Here is a 15288-nt window from a genome sequence, read left to right as displayed (position 1 = left end):
TCAAGAAGCGATAAGGTCCCGGGTTCAAATCCCGGACGAGCCCGGACTTTTCTTTAAATTCGGGCACATATTATTTACTACAATGTTGAACATTGGATGCCAAACACACACGCACTGGGTAGAACATGTGGTTCGTTGGTCTAGGGGTATGATCTGGACGAGCGCGGGCATTTCTTTCAATTCGAGCGCATATTTATTTATTACATGAGGGTACAGCGTTTCAGAAGCTGTCCCTCAAACCGAAAGTAAATGTTAACTATTTGTGTGTGAAGTGAATCGGGCTCGATGTATGGACAGGTATTGGGCACTCCAGGGTTGCGCCGTGGATTACAGATTAGTGTAGGTTTAATGGGTACAAGAATAATTGTTGTTTATACCCATTAGTGTTCAATAATAGAGTAATTATTGTTTATGCGATATATAATTTACTCCTACTATTATCAAGAAGCGATAAGAGCCTCCGTGGCGCAATTGGCTAGCGCGTTAGTGTGGTTTATACCCATTATTGTCAATAATTATTAATTATTGTTCATGCTATATATAATTTACTCCTTCTATTCTATTATCAAAGAAGCGATAAGAGCCTCCGTGGCGCAATGGCTAGCGCGTTCGGCTGTAAACCGAAAGGTGGTGGTTCGAACCCCCCCCGGTGGCGTAAATTAGTTATTTATTTATATTCTGAATATTCAATGCATATTGGTTTCTACCAAGATAGTATTATTGATGATTATATTACACATATATATAGTTTACACGAGCCCGGACATTTCTTTAAATTCGAGCACATATATTTACTACAGTATGTATATTGGATCGAGAACATATTAATTACAACAATGTTGTACATTGGTTCCAACACAACATACACTGGATAAAAACCCGTGCTTGTTGGTCTAGGGTTATAATTTCCGCTTAGATATTAAACGTAAGTGGCAAATCATGTGTAAAATGTGTTTATTGAGTAGAACCCGTAACATGTTGTACATTGGATGCAACACAAATACGCAGTGGGTACAAACTCGTGGCTCGTTTGGTGTAGGGGTATTATTCCAGCTTTGGGGCTGGGAGGTCCGGGTTCAAATCCCGGGTGAGCCCTGACATTTCTTTGAATTCGAGTGCCTATTATTTACTACAATGTGTACATTGGATCCCACACAAACACGCACTGGATAAAACCCGTGGCTATGGTATGATTTTGGTTAGATAATAAATGTAAGTGGAAATCATGTGTAAAAGTGTTTTGACTGATAATACCGCGTGACTCGTGTCTCTAGGGATATGATTTCGCTTAGGGCGCGGGAGCTTTCGGATTCAAATCCCGGACGAGCCCGGACATTCTTTAAATACGAGCGCATATTATTTACTACAATAATGTATTGGATCGAGAATATGATTAGGTACTATAATGTTGTACATGGGGATGCAACACAAACACGCACTGGATAGAAACCCGTGGCTAGTTGGTCTAGAGGTATGATTTTGGCTTAGATAAAATAAAGTAAGTGGCCAACTCATGTGTAAATGTGTTTATTGATTACCGCGTGGCTCGTTGGTCTAGGGGTATGATTACGCTTAAGGTGCGGGAGGTCCCGGGTTCAAATCCCGGACGAGCTCGGACTTTTCTTTAATTCGGGCACATATGTTATGAAGCTGTCCCTCAACCGAAAGTAAATGTTAACTATTTGTTGTGAAGTGAATCGGGCTCGATGTAGGGACATGTATTGGGCACTGGTTGCGCCGTGAGTTACAGATTAGTGTAGTTTAATGGGTACAAGAATCATTGTTGTTTTACCCATTATTGTTCAATAATAATGATTATTGTTTATGCTATATATAATTTACTCCTACTATTATCAAGAAGCGATAAGAACCTCCGTGGCGCAATTGGCTAGCGCGTTCGGCTGTTAACCGAAAGGTTGGTGGTTCGAGTCCAGCCGGGGGCGTAAAGTAGTTATATTTATACTCTGGAATATTCAATGCATATTGTTTATACCAATAGTATTTGATGATTATATTATTCATCATATATGTAGTTTACACGAGCCCGGACTTTCTTTAAATTCGAGCACATATTATTTACTACAATATTGTATATTGGTTCGAAAATATATTATTCACTACAATGTTGTACAGTGTATCCAACACAAAAACACGCCTGGGTGAAACCGGCGGCTCGTGGTTACAATTATTATACTACAATAATGTATATTGGATCGAGAACATATTATTTACTACAATGTTGTACATTGGATCCAACACAAACACGCACTGGATAGAACACGTGGCTAGTTGGTCTAGGGGTATGATTTTGGCTTAGATAATAAATGTAAGTGCAAATCATGTGTAAATGTGTTTATTGACTATACCGCGTGGCTCGTTGGTCTAGGGGTATGATTTCCGCTTAGGGCGCGGGAGGTTTCGGGTTCAAATCCCGGACGAGCCCGGACGTTTCTTTAAATACGAGCGCATATTATTTACTACAATAATGTATATTGGATCGAGAATATGTTATTTACTATAATGTTGTACATTGGATGCAACACAAACACGCACTGGATAGAACCCGTGGCTAGTTGGTCTAGAGGTATGATTTTGGCTTAGATAATAAACGTAAGTGGCAACTCATGTGTAAAATGTGTTTATTGAGTATACCGCGTGGCTCGTTGGTCTAGGGGTATGATTTCCGCTTAGGGTGCGGGAGGTCCCGGGTTCAAATCCCGGACGAGCCCGGACTTTTCTTTAAATTCGGGCACATATTATTTACTACAATGTTGAACATTGGATGCAACACAAACACGCACTGGGTAGAACATGTGGTTCGTTGGTCTAGGGGTATGATTCTGGACGAGCGCGGGCATTTCTTTCAATTCGAGCGCATATTATTCATTACATGAGGGTACAGCGTTTCAGAAGCTGTCCCTCAAACCGAAAGTAAATGTTAACTATTTGTGTGTGAAGTGAATCGGGCTCGATGTATGGACAGGTATTGGGCACTGGTTGCGCCGTGGATTACAGATTAGTGTAGTTTAATGGGTACAAGAATAATTGTTGTTTATACCCATTATTGTTCAATAATTATAATTATTGTTTATGCTATATATAATTTACTCCTACTATTATCAAGAAGCGATAAGAGCCTCCGTGGCGCAATTGGCTAGCGCGTTATTTTGTTTATACCCATTATTGTTCAATAATTATAATTATTGTTCATGCTATATATAATTTACTCCTTCTATTCTATTATCAAGAAGCGATAAGAGCCTCCGTGGCGCAATTGGCTAGCGCGTTCGGCTGTTAACCGAAAGGTTGGTGGTTCGAACCCCCCCGGTGGCGTAAATTAGTTATTATTTATACTCTGGAATATTCAATGCATATTGTTTATACCTTTATTTCATCATATATATAGTTTACACGAGCCCGGACATTTCTTTAAATTCGAGCACATATTATTTACTACAGTATTGTATATTGGATCGAGAACATATTATTTACAACAATGTTGTACATTGGTTCCAACACAAACATACACTGGATAAAACCCGTGGCTTGTTGGTCTAGGGTTATAATTTCCGCTTAGATATTAAACGTAAGTGGCAAATCATGTGTAAAATGTGTTTATTGAGTAGAACCCGTAACATGTTGTACATTGGATGCAACACAAATACGCAGTGGGTACAACTCGTGGCTCGTTGGTGTAGGGGTATTATTCCAGCTTTGGGTGCGGGAGGTCCCGGGTTCAAATCCCGGGTGAGCCCTGACATTTCTTTGAATTCGAGTGCCTATTATTTACTACAATGTTGTACATTGGATCCCACACAAACACGCACTGGATAGAACCCGTGGCTAGTTGGTCTAGGGGTATGATTTTGGCTTAGATAATAAATGTAAGTGGCAAATCATGTGTAAAATGTGTTTATTGACTATACCGCGTGGCTCGTTGGTCTAGGGATATGATTTTCGCTTAGGGCGCGGGAGCTTTCGGGTTCAAATCCCGGACGAGCCCGGACATTTCTTTAAATACGAGCGCATATTATTTACTACAATAATGTATATTGGATCGAGAATATGTTATTTACTACAATTTATTACAAGAATAATTGTTGTTTATACCCATTATTGTTCAATAATTATGATTATTGTTTATGCTATATATAATTTACTCCTACTATTATCAAGAAGCGATAAGAACCTCCGTGGCGCAATTGGCTAGCGCGTTCGGCTGTTAACCGAAAGGTTGGTGGTTCGAGTCCAACCGGGGGCGTAAAGTAGTTATTATTTATACTCTGGAATATTCAATGCATATTGTTTATACCCAATAGTATTTGATGATTATATTATTCATCATATATGTAGTTTACACGAGCCCGGACATTTCTTTAAATTCGAGCACATATTATTTACTACAATATTGTATATTGGATCGAAAATATATTATTCACTACAATGTTGTACAGTGTATCCAACACAAACACGCACTGGGTGAAACCGGCGGCTCGTTGGTCTACATATTATTTACTACAATAATGTATATTGGATCGAGAACATATTATTTACTACAATGTTGTACATTGGATCCAACACAAACACGCACTGGATAGAACACGTGGCTAGTTGGTCTAGGGGTATGATTTTGGCTTAGATAATAAATGTAAGTGGCAAATCATGTGTAAAATGTGTTTATTGACTATACCGCGTGGCTCGTTGGTCTAGGGATATGATTTTCGCTTAGGGCGCGGGAGCTTTCGGGTTCAAATCCCGGACGAGCCCGGACATTTCTTTAAATACGAGCGCATATTATTTACTACAATAATGTATATTGGATCGAGAATATGTTATTTACTATAATGTTGTACATTGGATGCAACACAAACACGCACTGGATAGAACCCGTGGCTAGTTGGTCTAGAGGTATGATTTTGGCTTAGATAATAAACGTAAGTGGCAACTCATGTGTAAAATGTGTTTATTGGTTATACCGCGTGGCTCGTTGGTCTAGGGGTATGATTTACGCTTAAGGTGCGGGAGGTCCCGGGTTCAAATCCCGGTCGAGCCCGGACTTTTCTTTAAATTCGGGCACATATTATTTACTACAATGTTGAACATTGGATGCAACACAAATACGCACTGGGTAGAACATGTGGTTCGTTGGTCTAAGGGTATGATTCTGGACGAGCGCGGGCATTTCTTTCAATTCGAGCGCATATTATTTATTACATGAGGGTACAGCGTTTCAGAAGCTGTCCCTCAAACCGAAAGTAAATGTTAACTATTTGTGTGTGAAGTGAATGGGGCTCGATGTATGGACAGGTATTGGGCACTGGTTGCGCCGTGGGTTATAGATTAGTGTAGTTTAATGGGTACAAGATTAATTGTTGTTTATACCCATTATTGTTCAATAATTATAATTATTGTTTATGCTATATATAATTTACTCCTACTATTATCAAGAAGCGATAAGGTCCCGGGTTCAAATCCCGGACGAGCCCGGACTTTTCTTTAAATTCGGGCACATATTATTTACTACAATGTTGAACATTGGATGCAACACAAACACGCACTGGGTAGAACATGTGGTTCGTTGGTCTAGGGGTATGATTCTGGACGAGCGCGGGCATTTCTTTCAATTCGAGCGCATATTATTTATTACATGAGGGTACAGCGTTTCAGAAGCTGTCCCTCAAACCGAAAGTAAATGTTAACTATTTGTGTGTGAAGTGAATCGGGCTCGATGTATGGACAGGTATTGGGCACCGGTTGCGCCGTGGATTACAGATTAGTGTAGTTTAATGGGTACAAGAATAATTGTTGTTTATACCCATTATTGTTCAATAATTATAATTATTGTTTATGCTATATATAATTTACTCCTACTATTATCAAGAAGCGATAAGAGCCTCCGTGGCGCAATTGGCTAGCGCGTTATTGTGGTTTATACCCATTATTGTTCAATAATTATAATTATTGTTCATGCTATATATAATTTACTCCTTCTATTCTATTATCAAGAAGCGATAAGAGCCTCCGTGGCGCAATTGGCTAGCGCGTTCGGCTGTTAACCGAAAGGTTGGTGGTTCGAACCCCCCCCGGTGGCGTAAATTAGTTATCATTTATATTCTGGAATATTCAATGCATATTGTTTATACCCAATAGTATTTGATGATGATTGTATTGGTTATACCGCGTGGCTCGTTGGTCTAGGGGTATGATTTACGCTTAAGGTGCGGGAGGTCCCGGGTTCAAATCCCGGTCGAGCCCGGACTTTTCTTTAAATTCGGGCACATATTATTTACTACAATGTTGAACATTGGATGCAACACAAATACGCACTGGGTAGAACATGTGGTTCGTTGGTCTAAGGGTATGATTCTGGACGAGCGCGGGCATTTCTTTCAATTCGAGCGCATATTATTTATTACATGAGGGTACAGCGTTTCAGAAGCTGTCCCTCAAACCGAAAGTAAATGTTAACTATTTGTGTGTGAAGTGAATGGGGCTCGATGTATGGACAGGTATTGGGCACTGGTTGCGCCGTGGGTTATAGATTAGTGTAGTTTAATGGGTACAAGATTAATTGTTGTTTATACCCATTATTGTTCAATAATTATAATTATTGTTTATGCTATATATAATTTACTCCTACTATTATCAAGAAGCGATAAGGTCCCGGGTTCAAATCCCGGACGAGCCCGGACTTTTCTTTAAATTCGGGCACATATTATTTACTACAATGTTGAACATTGGATGCAACACAAACACGCACTGGGTAGAACATGTGGTTCGTTGGTCTAGGGGTATGATTCTGGACGAGCGCGGGCATTTCTTTCAATTCGAGCGCATATTATTTATTACATGAGGGTACAGCGTTTCAGAAGCTGTCCCTCAAACCGAAAGTAAATGTTAACTATTTGTGTGTGAAGTGAATCGGGCTCGATGTATGGACAGGTATTGGGCACCGGTTGCGCCGTGGATTACAGATTAGTGTAGTTTAATGGGTACAAGAATAATTGTTGTTTATACCCATTATTGTTCAATAATTATAATTATTGTTTATGCTATATATAATTTACTCCTACTATTATCAAGAAGCGATAAGAGCCTCCGTGGCGCAATTGGCTAGCGCGTTATTGTGGTTTATACCCATTATTGTTCAATAATTATAATTATTGTTCATGCTATATATAATTTACTCCTTCTATTCTATTATCAAAAAGCGATAAGAGCCTCCGTGGCGCAATTGGCTAGCGCGTTCGGCTGTTAACCGAAAGGTTGGTGGTTCGAACCCCCCCCGGTGGCGTAAATTAGTTATTATTTATATTCTGGAATATTCAATGCATATTGTTTATACCCAATAGTATTTGATGATTATATTATTCACCATATATATAGTTTACACGAGCCCGGACATTTCTTTAAATTCGAGCACATATTATTTACTACAGTATTGTATATTGGATCGAGAACATATTAATTACAACAATGTTGTACATTGGTTCCAACACAAACATACACTGGATAAAACCCGTGGCTTGTTGGTCTAGGGTTATAATTTCCGCTTAGATATTAAACGTAAGTGGCAAATCATGTGTAAAATGTGTTTATTGAGTAGAACCCGTAACATGTTGTACATTGGATGCAACACAAATACGCAGTGGGTACAACTCGTGGCTCGTTGGTGTAGGGGTATTATTCCAGCTTTGGGTGCGGGAGGTCCCGGGTTCAAATCCCGGGTGAGCCCTGACATTTCTTTGAATTCAAGTGCCTATTATTTACTACAATGTTGTACATTGGATCCCACACAAACACGCACTGGATAAAACCCGTGGCTATGGTATGATTTTGGCTTAGATAATAAATGTAAGTGGCAAATCATGTGTAAAATGTGTTTCTTGACTATACCGCGTGACTCGTTGGTCTAGGGATATGATTTTCGCTTAGGGCGCGGGAGCTTTCGGATTCAAATCCCGGACGAGCCCGGACATTTCTTTAAATACGAGCGCATATTATTTACTACAATAATGTATATTGGATCGAGAATATGTTATTTACTATAATGTTGTACATTGGATGCAACACAAACACGCACTGGATAGAACCCGTGGCTAGTTGGTCTAGAGGTATGATTTTGGCTTAGATAATAAACGTAAGTGGCAACTCATGTGTAAAATGTGTTTATTGATTATACCGCGTGGCTCGTTGGTCTAGGGGTATGATTTACGCTTAAGGTGCGGGAGGTCCCGGGTTCAAATCCCGGTCGAGCCCGGACTTTTCTTTAAATTCGGGCACATATTATTTACTACAATGTTGAACATTGGATGCAACACAAATACGCACTGGGTAGAACATGTGGTTCGTTGGTCTAGGGATTCATTCATTCATTCATTCATTCATTCATGACGTATGATTCTGGACGAGCGCGGGCATTTCTTTCAATTCGAGCGCATATTATTTATTACATGAGGGTACAGCGTTTCAGAAGCTGTCCCTCAAACCAAAAGTAAATGTTAACTATTTGTGTGTGAAGTGAAAGGGGCTCGATGTATGGACAGGTATTGGGCACTGGTTGCGCCGTGGGTTGTAGATTAGTGTAGTTTAATGGGTACAAGATTAATTGTTGTTTATACCCATTATTGTTCAATAATTATAATTATTGTTTATGCTATATATAATTTACTCCTACTATTATCAAGAAGCGGTAAGTGCCTCCGTGGCGCAATTGGCTAGCGCGTTCGGCTGTTAACCGAAAGGTTGGTGGTTCGAGCCCACCCGGGGGCGTAAAGTAGTTATTATTTATACTCTGGAATATTCAATGCATATTGTTTATACCCAATAGTATTTGATGATTATATTATTCATCATATATGTAGTTTACACGAGCCCGGACATTTCTTTAAATTCGAGCACATATTATTTACTACAGTATTGTATATTGGATCGAGAACATATTATTTACAACAATGTTGTACATTGGTTCCAACACAAACATGCACTGGATAAAACTCGTGACTTGTTGGTCTAGGGTTATGATTTCCGCTTAGATATTAAACGTAAGTGGCAACTCATGTGTAAAATGTGTTTATTGAGTATACCGCGTGGCTCGTTGGTCTAGGGGTATGATTTCCGCTTAGGGTGCGGGAGGTCCCGGGTTCAAATCCCGGACGAGCCCGGACTTTTCTTTAAATTCGGGCACATATGTTATGAAGCTGTCCCTCAAACCGAAAGTAAATGTTAACTATTTGTGTGTGAAGTGAATCGGGCTCGATGTATGGACATGTATTGGGCACTGGTTGCGCCGTGAGTTACAGATTAGTGTAGTTTAATGGGTACAAGAATCATTGTTGTTTATACCCATTATTGTTCAATAATAATGATTATTGTTTATGCTATATATAATTTACTCCTACTATTATCAAGAAGCGATAAGAACCTCCGTGGCGCAATTGGCTAGCGCGTTCGGCTGTTAACCGAAAGGTTGGTGGTTCGAGTCCAGCCGGGGGCGTAAAGTAGTTATTATTTATACTCTGGAATATTCAATGCATATTGTTTATACCCAATAGTATTTGATGATTATATTATTCATCATATATGTAGTTTACACGAGCCCGGACATTTCTTTAAATTCGAGCACATATTATTTACTACAATATTGTATATTGGTTCGAAAATATATTATTCACTACAATGTTGTACAGTGTATCCAACACAAACACGCACTGGGTGAAACCGGCGGCTCGTTGGTCTACATATTATTTACTACAATAATGTATATTGGATCGAGAACATATTATTTACTACAATGTTGTACATTGGATCCAACACAAACACGCACTGGATAGAACACGTGGCTAGTTGGTCTAGGGGTATGATTTTGGCTTAGATAATAAATGTAAGTGGCAAATCATGTGTAAAATGTGTTTATTGACTATACCGCGTGGCTCGTTGGTCTAGGGGTATGATTTCCGCTTAGGGCGCGGGAGGTTTCGGGTTCAAATCCCGGACGAGCCCGGACGTTTCTTTAAATACGAGCGCATATTATTTACTACAATAATGTATATTGGATCGAGAATATGTTATTTACTATAATGTTGTACATTGGATGCAACACAAACACGCACTGGATAGAACCCGTGGCTAGTTGGTCTAGAGGTATGATTTTGGCTTAGATAATAAACGTAAGTGGCAACTCATGTGTAAAATGTGTTTATTGAGTATACCGCGTGGCTCGTTGGTCTAGGGGTATGATTTCCGCTTAGGGTGCGGGAGGTCCCGGGTTCAAATCCCGGACGAGCCCGGACTTTTCTTTAAATTCGGGCACATATTATTTACTACAATGTTGAACATTGGATGCAACACAAACACGCACTGGGTAGAACATGTGGTTCGTTGGTCTAGGGGTATGATTCTGGACGAGCGCGGGCATTTCTTTCAATTCGAGCGCATATTATTCATTACATGAGGGTACAGCGTTTCAGAAGCTGTCCCTCAAACCGAAAGTAAATGTTAACTATTTGTGTGTGAAGTGAATCGGGCTCGATGTATGGACAGGTATTGGGCACTGGTTGCGCCGTGGATTACAGATTAGTGTAGTTTAATGGGTACAAGAATAATTGTTGTTTATACCCATTATTGTTCAATAATTATAATTATTGTTTATGCTATATATAATTTACTCCTACTATTATCAAGAAGCGATAAGAGCCTCCGTGGCGCAATTGGCTAGCGCGTTATTGTTGTTTATACCCATTATTGTTCAATAATTATAATTATTGTTCATGCTATATATAATTTACTCCTTCTATTCTATTATCAAGAAGCGATAAGAGCCTCCGTGGCGCAATTGGCTAGCGCGTTCGGCTGTTAACCGAAAGGTTGGTGGTTCGAACCCCCCCGGTGGCGTAAATTAGTTATTATTTATACTCTGGAATATTCAATGCATATTGTTTATACCCAATAGTATTTGATGATTATATTATTCATCATATATATAGTTTACACGAGCCCGGACATTTCTTTAAATTCGAGCACATATTATTTACTACAGTATTGTATATTGGATCGAGAACATATTATTTACAACAATGTTGTACATTGGTTCCAACACAAACATACACTGGATAAAACCCGTGGCTTGTTGGTCTAGGGTTATAATTTCCGCTTAGATATTAAACGTAAGTGGCAAATCATGTGTAAAATGTGTTTATTGAGTAGAACCCGTAACATGTTGTACATTGGATGCAACACAAATACGCAGTGGGTACAACTCGTGGCTCGTTGATGTAGGGGTATTATTCCAGCTTTGGGTGCGGGAGGTCCCGGGTTCAAATCCCGGGTGAGCCCTGACATTTCTTTGAATTCGAGTGCCTATTATTTACTACAATGTTGTACATTGGATCCCACACAAACACGCACTGGATAGAACCCGTGGCTATGGTATGATTTTGGCTTAGATAATAAATGTAAGTGGCAAATCATGTGTAAAATGTGTTTCTTGACTATACCGCGTGACTCGTTGGTCTAGGGATATGATTTTCGCTTAGGGCGCGGGAGCTTTCGGATTCAAATCCCGGACGAGCCCGGACATTTCTTTAAATACGAGCGCATATTATTTACTACATAATGTATATTGGATCGAGAATATGTTATTTACTATAATGTTGTACATTGGATGCAAACACAAACACGCACTGGATAGAACCCGTGGCTAGTTGGTCTAGAGGTATGATTTTTGCTTAGATAATAAACGTAAGTGGCAACTCATGTGTAAAATGTGTTTATTGATTATACCGCGTGGCTCGTTGGTCTAGGGGTATGATTTACGCTTAAGGTGCGGGAGGTCCCGGGTTCAAATCCCGGACGAGCCCGGACTTTTCTTTAAATTCGGGCACATATGTTATGAAGCTGTCCCTCAACCCGAAAGTAAATGTTAACTATTTGTGTGTGAAGTGAATCGGGCTCGATGTATGGACATGTATTGGCACTGGTTGCGCCGTGAGTTACAGATTAGTGTAGTTTATGGGTACAAGAATCATTGTTGTTTATATACCCATTATTGTTCAATAATAAATGATTATTGTTTATGCTATATATAATTTACTCCTACTATTATCAAGAAGCGATAAGAACCTCCGTGGCGCAATTGGCTAGCGCGTTCGGCTGTTAACCGAAAGGTTGGTGGTTCGAGTCCAGCCGGGGGCGTAAAGGTAGTTATTATTTATACTCTGGAATATTCAATGCATATTGTTTTATACCCAATAGTATTTGATGATATATATTCATCATATATGTAGTTTACACGAGCCCGGACTTTTCTTTAAATTCGAGCACATATTATTTACTACAATATTGTATATTGGTTCGAAAATATATTATTCACTACAATGTTGTACAGTGTATCCAACACAACACCGCACTGGGTGAAACCGGCGGCTCGTTGGTCTACATATTATTTACTCACAATAATGTATATTGGATCGAGAACATATTATTTACTACATGTTGTACATTGGATCCAACACAAACCGCACTGGATAGAACACGTGGCTAGTTGGTCTAGGGGTATGATTTTGGCTTAGATATAAATGTAAGTGGCAATCATGTGTAAAATGTGTTTATTGACTATAACCGCGTGGCTCGTTGTCTAGGGGTATGATTTCCGCTTAGGGCGCGGGAGGTTTCGGGTTCAATCCCGGACGAGCCCGGACGTTTCTTTAAATACGAGCGCTTATTATTTACTACAATAATGTATATTGGATCGAGAATATGTTAGTTACTATAATGTTGTACTTGGATGCAACACAAACACGCACTGGATAGAACCCGTGGCTAGTTGGTCTAGAGGTATGATTTTGGCTTAGATAATAACGTAAGTTTCAACTCATGTGTAAAATGTGTTTATTGAGATAACCGCGCTGGCTCGTTGGTCTAGGGGTATGATTTCCGCTTAGCTTGATGGCTCTATCGTTTTTCTACTAGTGATAAGAACAGCTTCACTTTTTTGTTGTGCTAATTGGAGATTCATTGTTCCCATCCAGTGATTAATTTTTCTAAATGTAATATCGAATAGACTTACGACGTCATCAATTTGTTTGGAGACACTACTATGGCAAACATCGTCTGCATATGCTACTAGTTTCACACATTCTGAATCTCTAGTCTCAATAGGCCATCATACATAATATTCCACAGCAAAGGGCCTAGAACAGAGCCCTGCGGCACACCTCCTGTTATATTATATTCTTCTGTACCATCGCGTGAATCGTACATTAGAATTCTGTCTGTAAGTAGCTTGCGATTATATTGCAGAGGTATGCTGGCACGTTCTTGTCACGGAGTGCATTCATAATGCAATCCCAGTTTGCAGAATTGAAAGCATTTTTTATATCCAGTGTAGCTACAAGGCAGTACTTTTCGAACCCCCCTTCCATCTGGTTCCAGCAATTGCCTCCTTGGCGGTATTAACTACCAAGTTTATAGCATCGATAGTTGATCGCCCTTTGCGAAAACCATACTGATTGTCAGCTAGGATTGGGTCAACTATTGCATCTATTCTTTGGTGAATTATTCTTTCAAAAAATTTTACCCCGCTGTATCATCATGCATATGGACGGTAGGATGATGGTTCATCTGGTGGTTTTTTCCTTTGGGAATAAGCACTAATCTTGCTGTTTTCCTTTTTGTGGAAAAAACCCCTTCTTTCAGCATGCATGTATTATATGAATTAAGAAACATTGTCGGAGATGTCATAATTGATGTTTTAAGGCAATATAGGAATTCCATCTAATCCCGGTGCCTTACTATTTCCAACGCGATGACAGCTTCCATCAGTTCTTGCAGTGTTATAGGTGGAATATTATTCAGATCTACATGTGTTACCTGGTAGTTTAAATTAGGTTGTCGTGGAAACAAAGTCGTTACTATTTATTTTATTCAATAGTCGTGGGCAAGTTGGTGAAGGTACTGGCTGGCTTTTGATGCGAGACATTACAGTTCTTATAAGGTCTTCCCCATGGGTTTTCCTCGACTTCATCCAGAAGTTCTTTCCAGCACCTAACTTTACTATCTTTGATTGCTTTATTTAATTGCCGACGTGCTTGTTTATATTCCACTACCAGTTGTGCAGAATTAGTGAGACTATATCCTCGCTGAGAGATCCTTCTTTTCTTTAGGCACTCTTTACGAAGAGAGCTGATTCTTCAGTCCACCAGTGCACAGATTGTCTTTGATTGATGCCATGCTTACGAGTCATACTGATATCACAGGCTTCGGTTATTCTCTCCATCAGCTCACTAGTATGCTCATCTGCGTGTTCTGAAATTATGGGTTTTGCAATTTAAGGCAACTTTCATGGCGCTTTCATCAAAAGATTTTATTTTCCACCCAATGGCTTTAGATATTTTCGCATGTCTTCTAATGTTTCTATTCGTTGATATTTCCCAGATGATTGCATTGTGGTCACTAGCAGTGTAGATATCTAATACCTCCCAATTGCAATTTCCCCTGACGAGGCTATTGCTAACAAAAGTAAGGTCTATTATTGAGCTTGCACTGCCCTTGGCAAAGGTTGGCTTATCACCACTATTAAGTAAAACAACGTCAAGTGCATTAAAGGCCTCTAAAAGTGCTTTACCTCTTGCATTAGTCTTCCTACTTCCCAGTCTACCGCCCATGCGTTAAAGTCACCGGCTATCGCTACGGGGTGGTGTCGATTTGCATCCTCCTCCACAAGACGATCTAAAAATCGACAAAATCGGGCAAAGAAAGACTAGGCGAGCGTAACAGCTGTATTAAATGAATGTCATCTAATGATGCTGGACAAACCCAGCGTTGCTATTGCTAACAACATTTTGGAAACAAAATTTGCCACACAGACCAAATAAACAGCTTTGGTAGTACTATCCGTTTCCCATGGCCAGTCAGTTAGTTGTTTGTAAGGTTCTGATAAGAGGGCAACATCAATTTTCATATCTCTTACCGTCTGCATAAGCAAGTCGTGTGCAGCCTCACAATGATTCATGTTTAGCTGCATTATCTTCATGCTTTTGCGTTTATTATTTTCTCTATGGCCTCCTATAAACAGGACATCTGTGAGTGCCGGCATGATGTGCTACATTTTCAGAGTTTCCATTTTCAGCGCACAGTGCACATTTTGCTGCATTTACACAGTTGGCTATTTTGTGACCTTCTGTCCACATCTAATGCACAGATGGGTCCGATTCACTTCGCTCTTGCACTGTGATCCATAATGTCCGAATAGCCAGCATTTAAAGCATCGATTGGTTTCTTGATAATTTT

General features: G+C 39.7%; 14 non-coding genes across 14 annotated transcripts; all 14 read left to right on the top strand.

The window, feature by feature from the left end:
• Positions 1-2371: 2371 nt before the first annotated feature.
• On the top strand, positions 2372-2443 carry Trnap-agg. Its single transcript has one exon. It is a non-coding gene; the product is annotated as a tRNA-Pro (tRNA).
• Positions 2444-2657: 214 nt separating this feature from the next.
• On the top strand, positions 2658-2729 carry Trnap-agg. Its single transcript has one exon. It is a non-coding gene; the product is annotated as a tRNA-Pro (tRNA).
• Positions 2730-3259: 530 nt separating this feature from the next.
• On the top strand, positions 3260-3333 carry Trnan-guu. The gene has a single exon. It is a non-coding gene; the product is annotated as a tRNA-Asn (tRNA).
• Positions 3334-3683: 350 nt separating this feature from the next.
• Positions 3684-3755, top strand: Trnap-ugg. Its single transcript has one exon. It is a non-coding gene; the product is annotated as a tRNA-Pro (tRNA).
• Positions 3756-4981: 1226 nt separating this feature from the next.
• Positions 4982-5053, top strand: Trnal-aag. The gene has a single exon. It is a non-coding gene; the product is annotated as a tRNA-Leu (tRNA).
• Positions 5054-6183: 1130 nt separating this feature from the next.
• Trnal-aag lies at positions 6184-6255 on the top strand. The gene has a single exon. It is a non-coding gene; the product is annotated as a tRNA-Leu (tRNA).
• Positions 6256-7663: 1408 nt separating this feature from the next.
• Positions 7664-7735, top strand: Trnap-ugg. Its single transcript has one exon. It is a non-coding gene; the product is annotated as a tRNA-Pro (tRNA).
• Positions 7736-8187: 452 nt separating this feature from the next.
• On the top strand, positions 8188-8259 carry Trnal-aag. Its single transcript has one exon. It is a non-coding gene; the product is annotated as a tRNA-Leu (tRNA).
• A 439-nt stretch (positions 8260-8698) lies between these two features.
• Trnan-guu lies at positions 8699-8772 on the top strand. The gene has a single exon. It is a non-coding gene; the product is annotated as a tRNA-Asn (tRNA).
• A 319-nt stretch (positions 8773-9091) lies between these two features.
• Trnap-agg lies at positions 9092-9163 on the top strand. Its single transcript has one exon. It is a non-coding gene; the product is annotated as a tRNA-Pro (tRNA).
• A 767-nt stretch (positions 9164-9930) lies between these two features.
• On the top strand, positions 9931-10002 carry Trnap-agg. The gene has a single exon. It is a non-coding gene; the product is annotated as a tRNA-Pro (tRNA).
• A 214-nt stretch (positions 10003-10216) lies between these two features.
• Positions 10217-10288, top strand: Trnap-agg. Its single transcript has one exon. It is a non-coding gene; the product is annotated as a tRNA-Pro (tRNA).
• Positions 10289-10819: 531 nt separating this feature from the next.
• On the top strand, positions 10820-10893 carry Trnan-guu. The gene has a single exon. It is a non-coding gene; the product is annotated as a tRNA-Asn (tRNA).
• Positions 10894-11786: 893 nt separating this feature from the next.
• Trnal-aag lies at positions 11787-11858 on the top strand. Its single transcript has one exon. It is a non-coding gene; the product is annotated as a tRNA-Leu (tRNA).
• The last annotated feature ends 3430 nt before the right edge of the window (positions 11859-15288 follow it).

This window comes from Ctenocephalides felis, unplaced genomic scaffold (assembly GCF_003426905.1).
Source record: "Ctenocephalides felis isolate EL2017-DRISC unplaced genomic scaffold, ASM342690v1 CF-g0.4_SCAFFOLD_03631, whole genome shotgun sequence".
Classification (NCBI taxonomy): Eukaryota; Metazoa; Arthropoda; class Insecta; order Siphonaptera; family Pulicidae; genus Ctenocephalides; species Ctenocephalides felis.
Note: the sequence above shows the minus strand (reverse complement) of the source record. Positions and strands in the feature narration are given on the sequence as shown.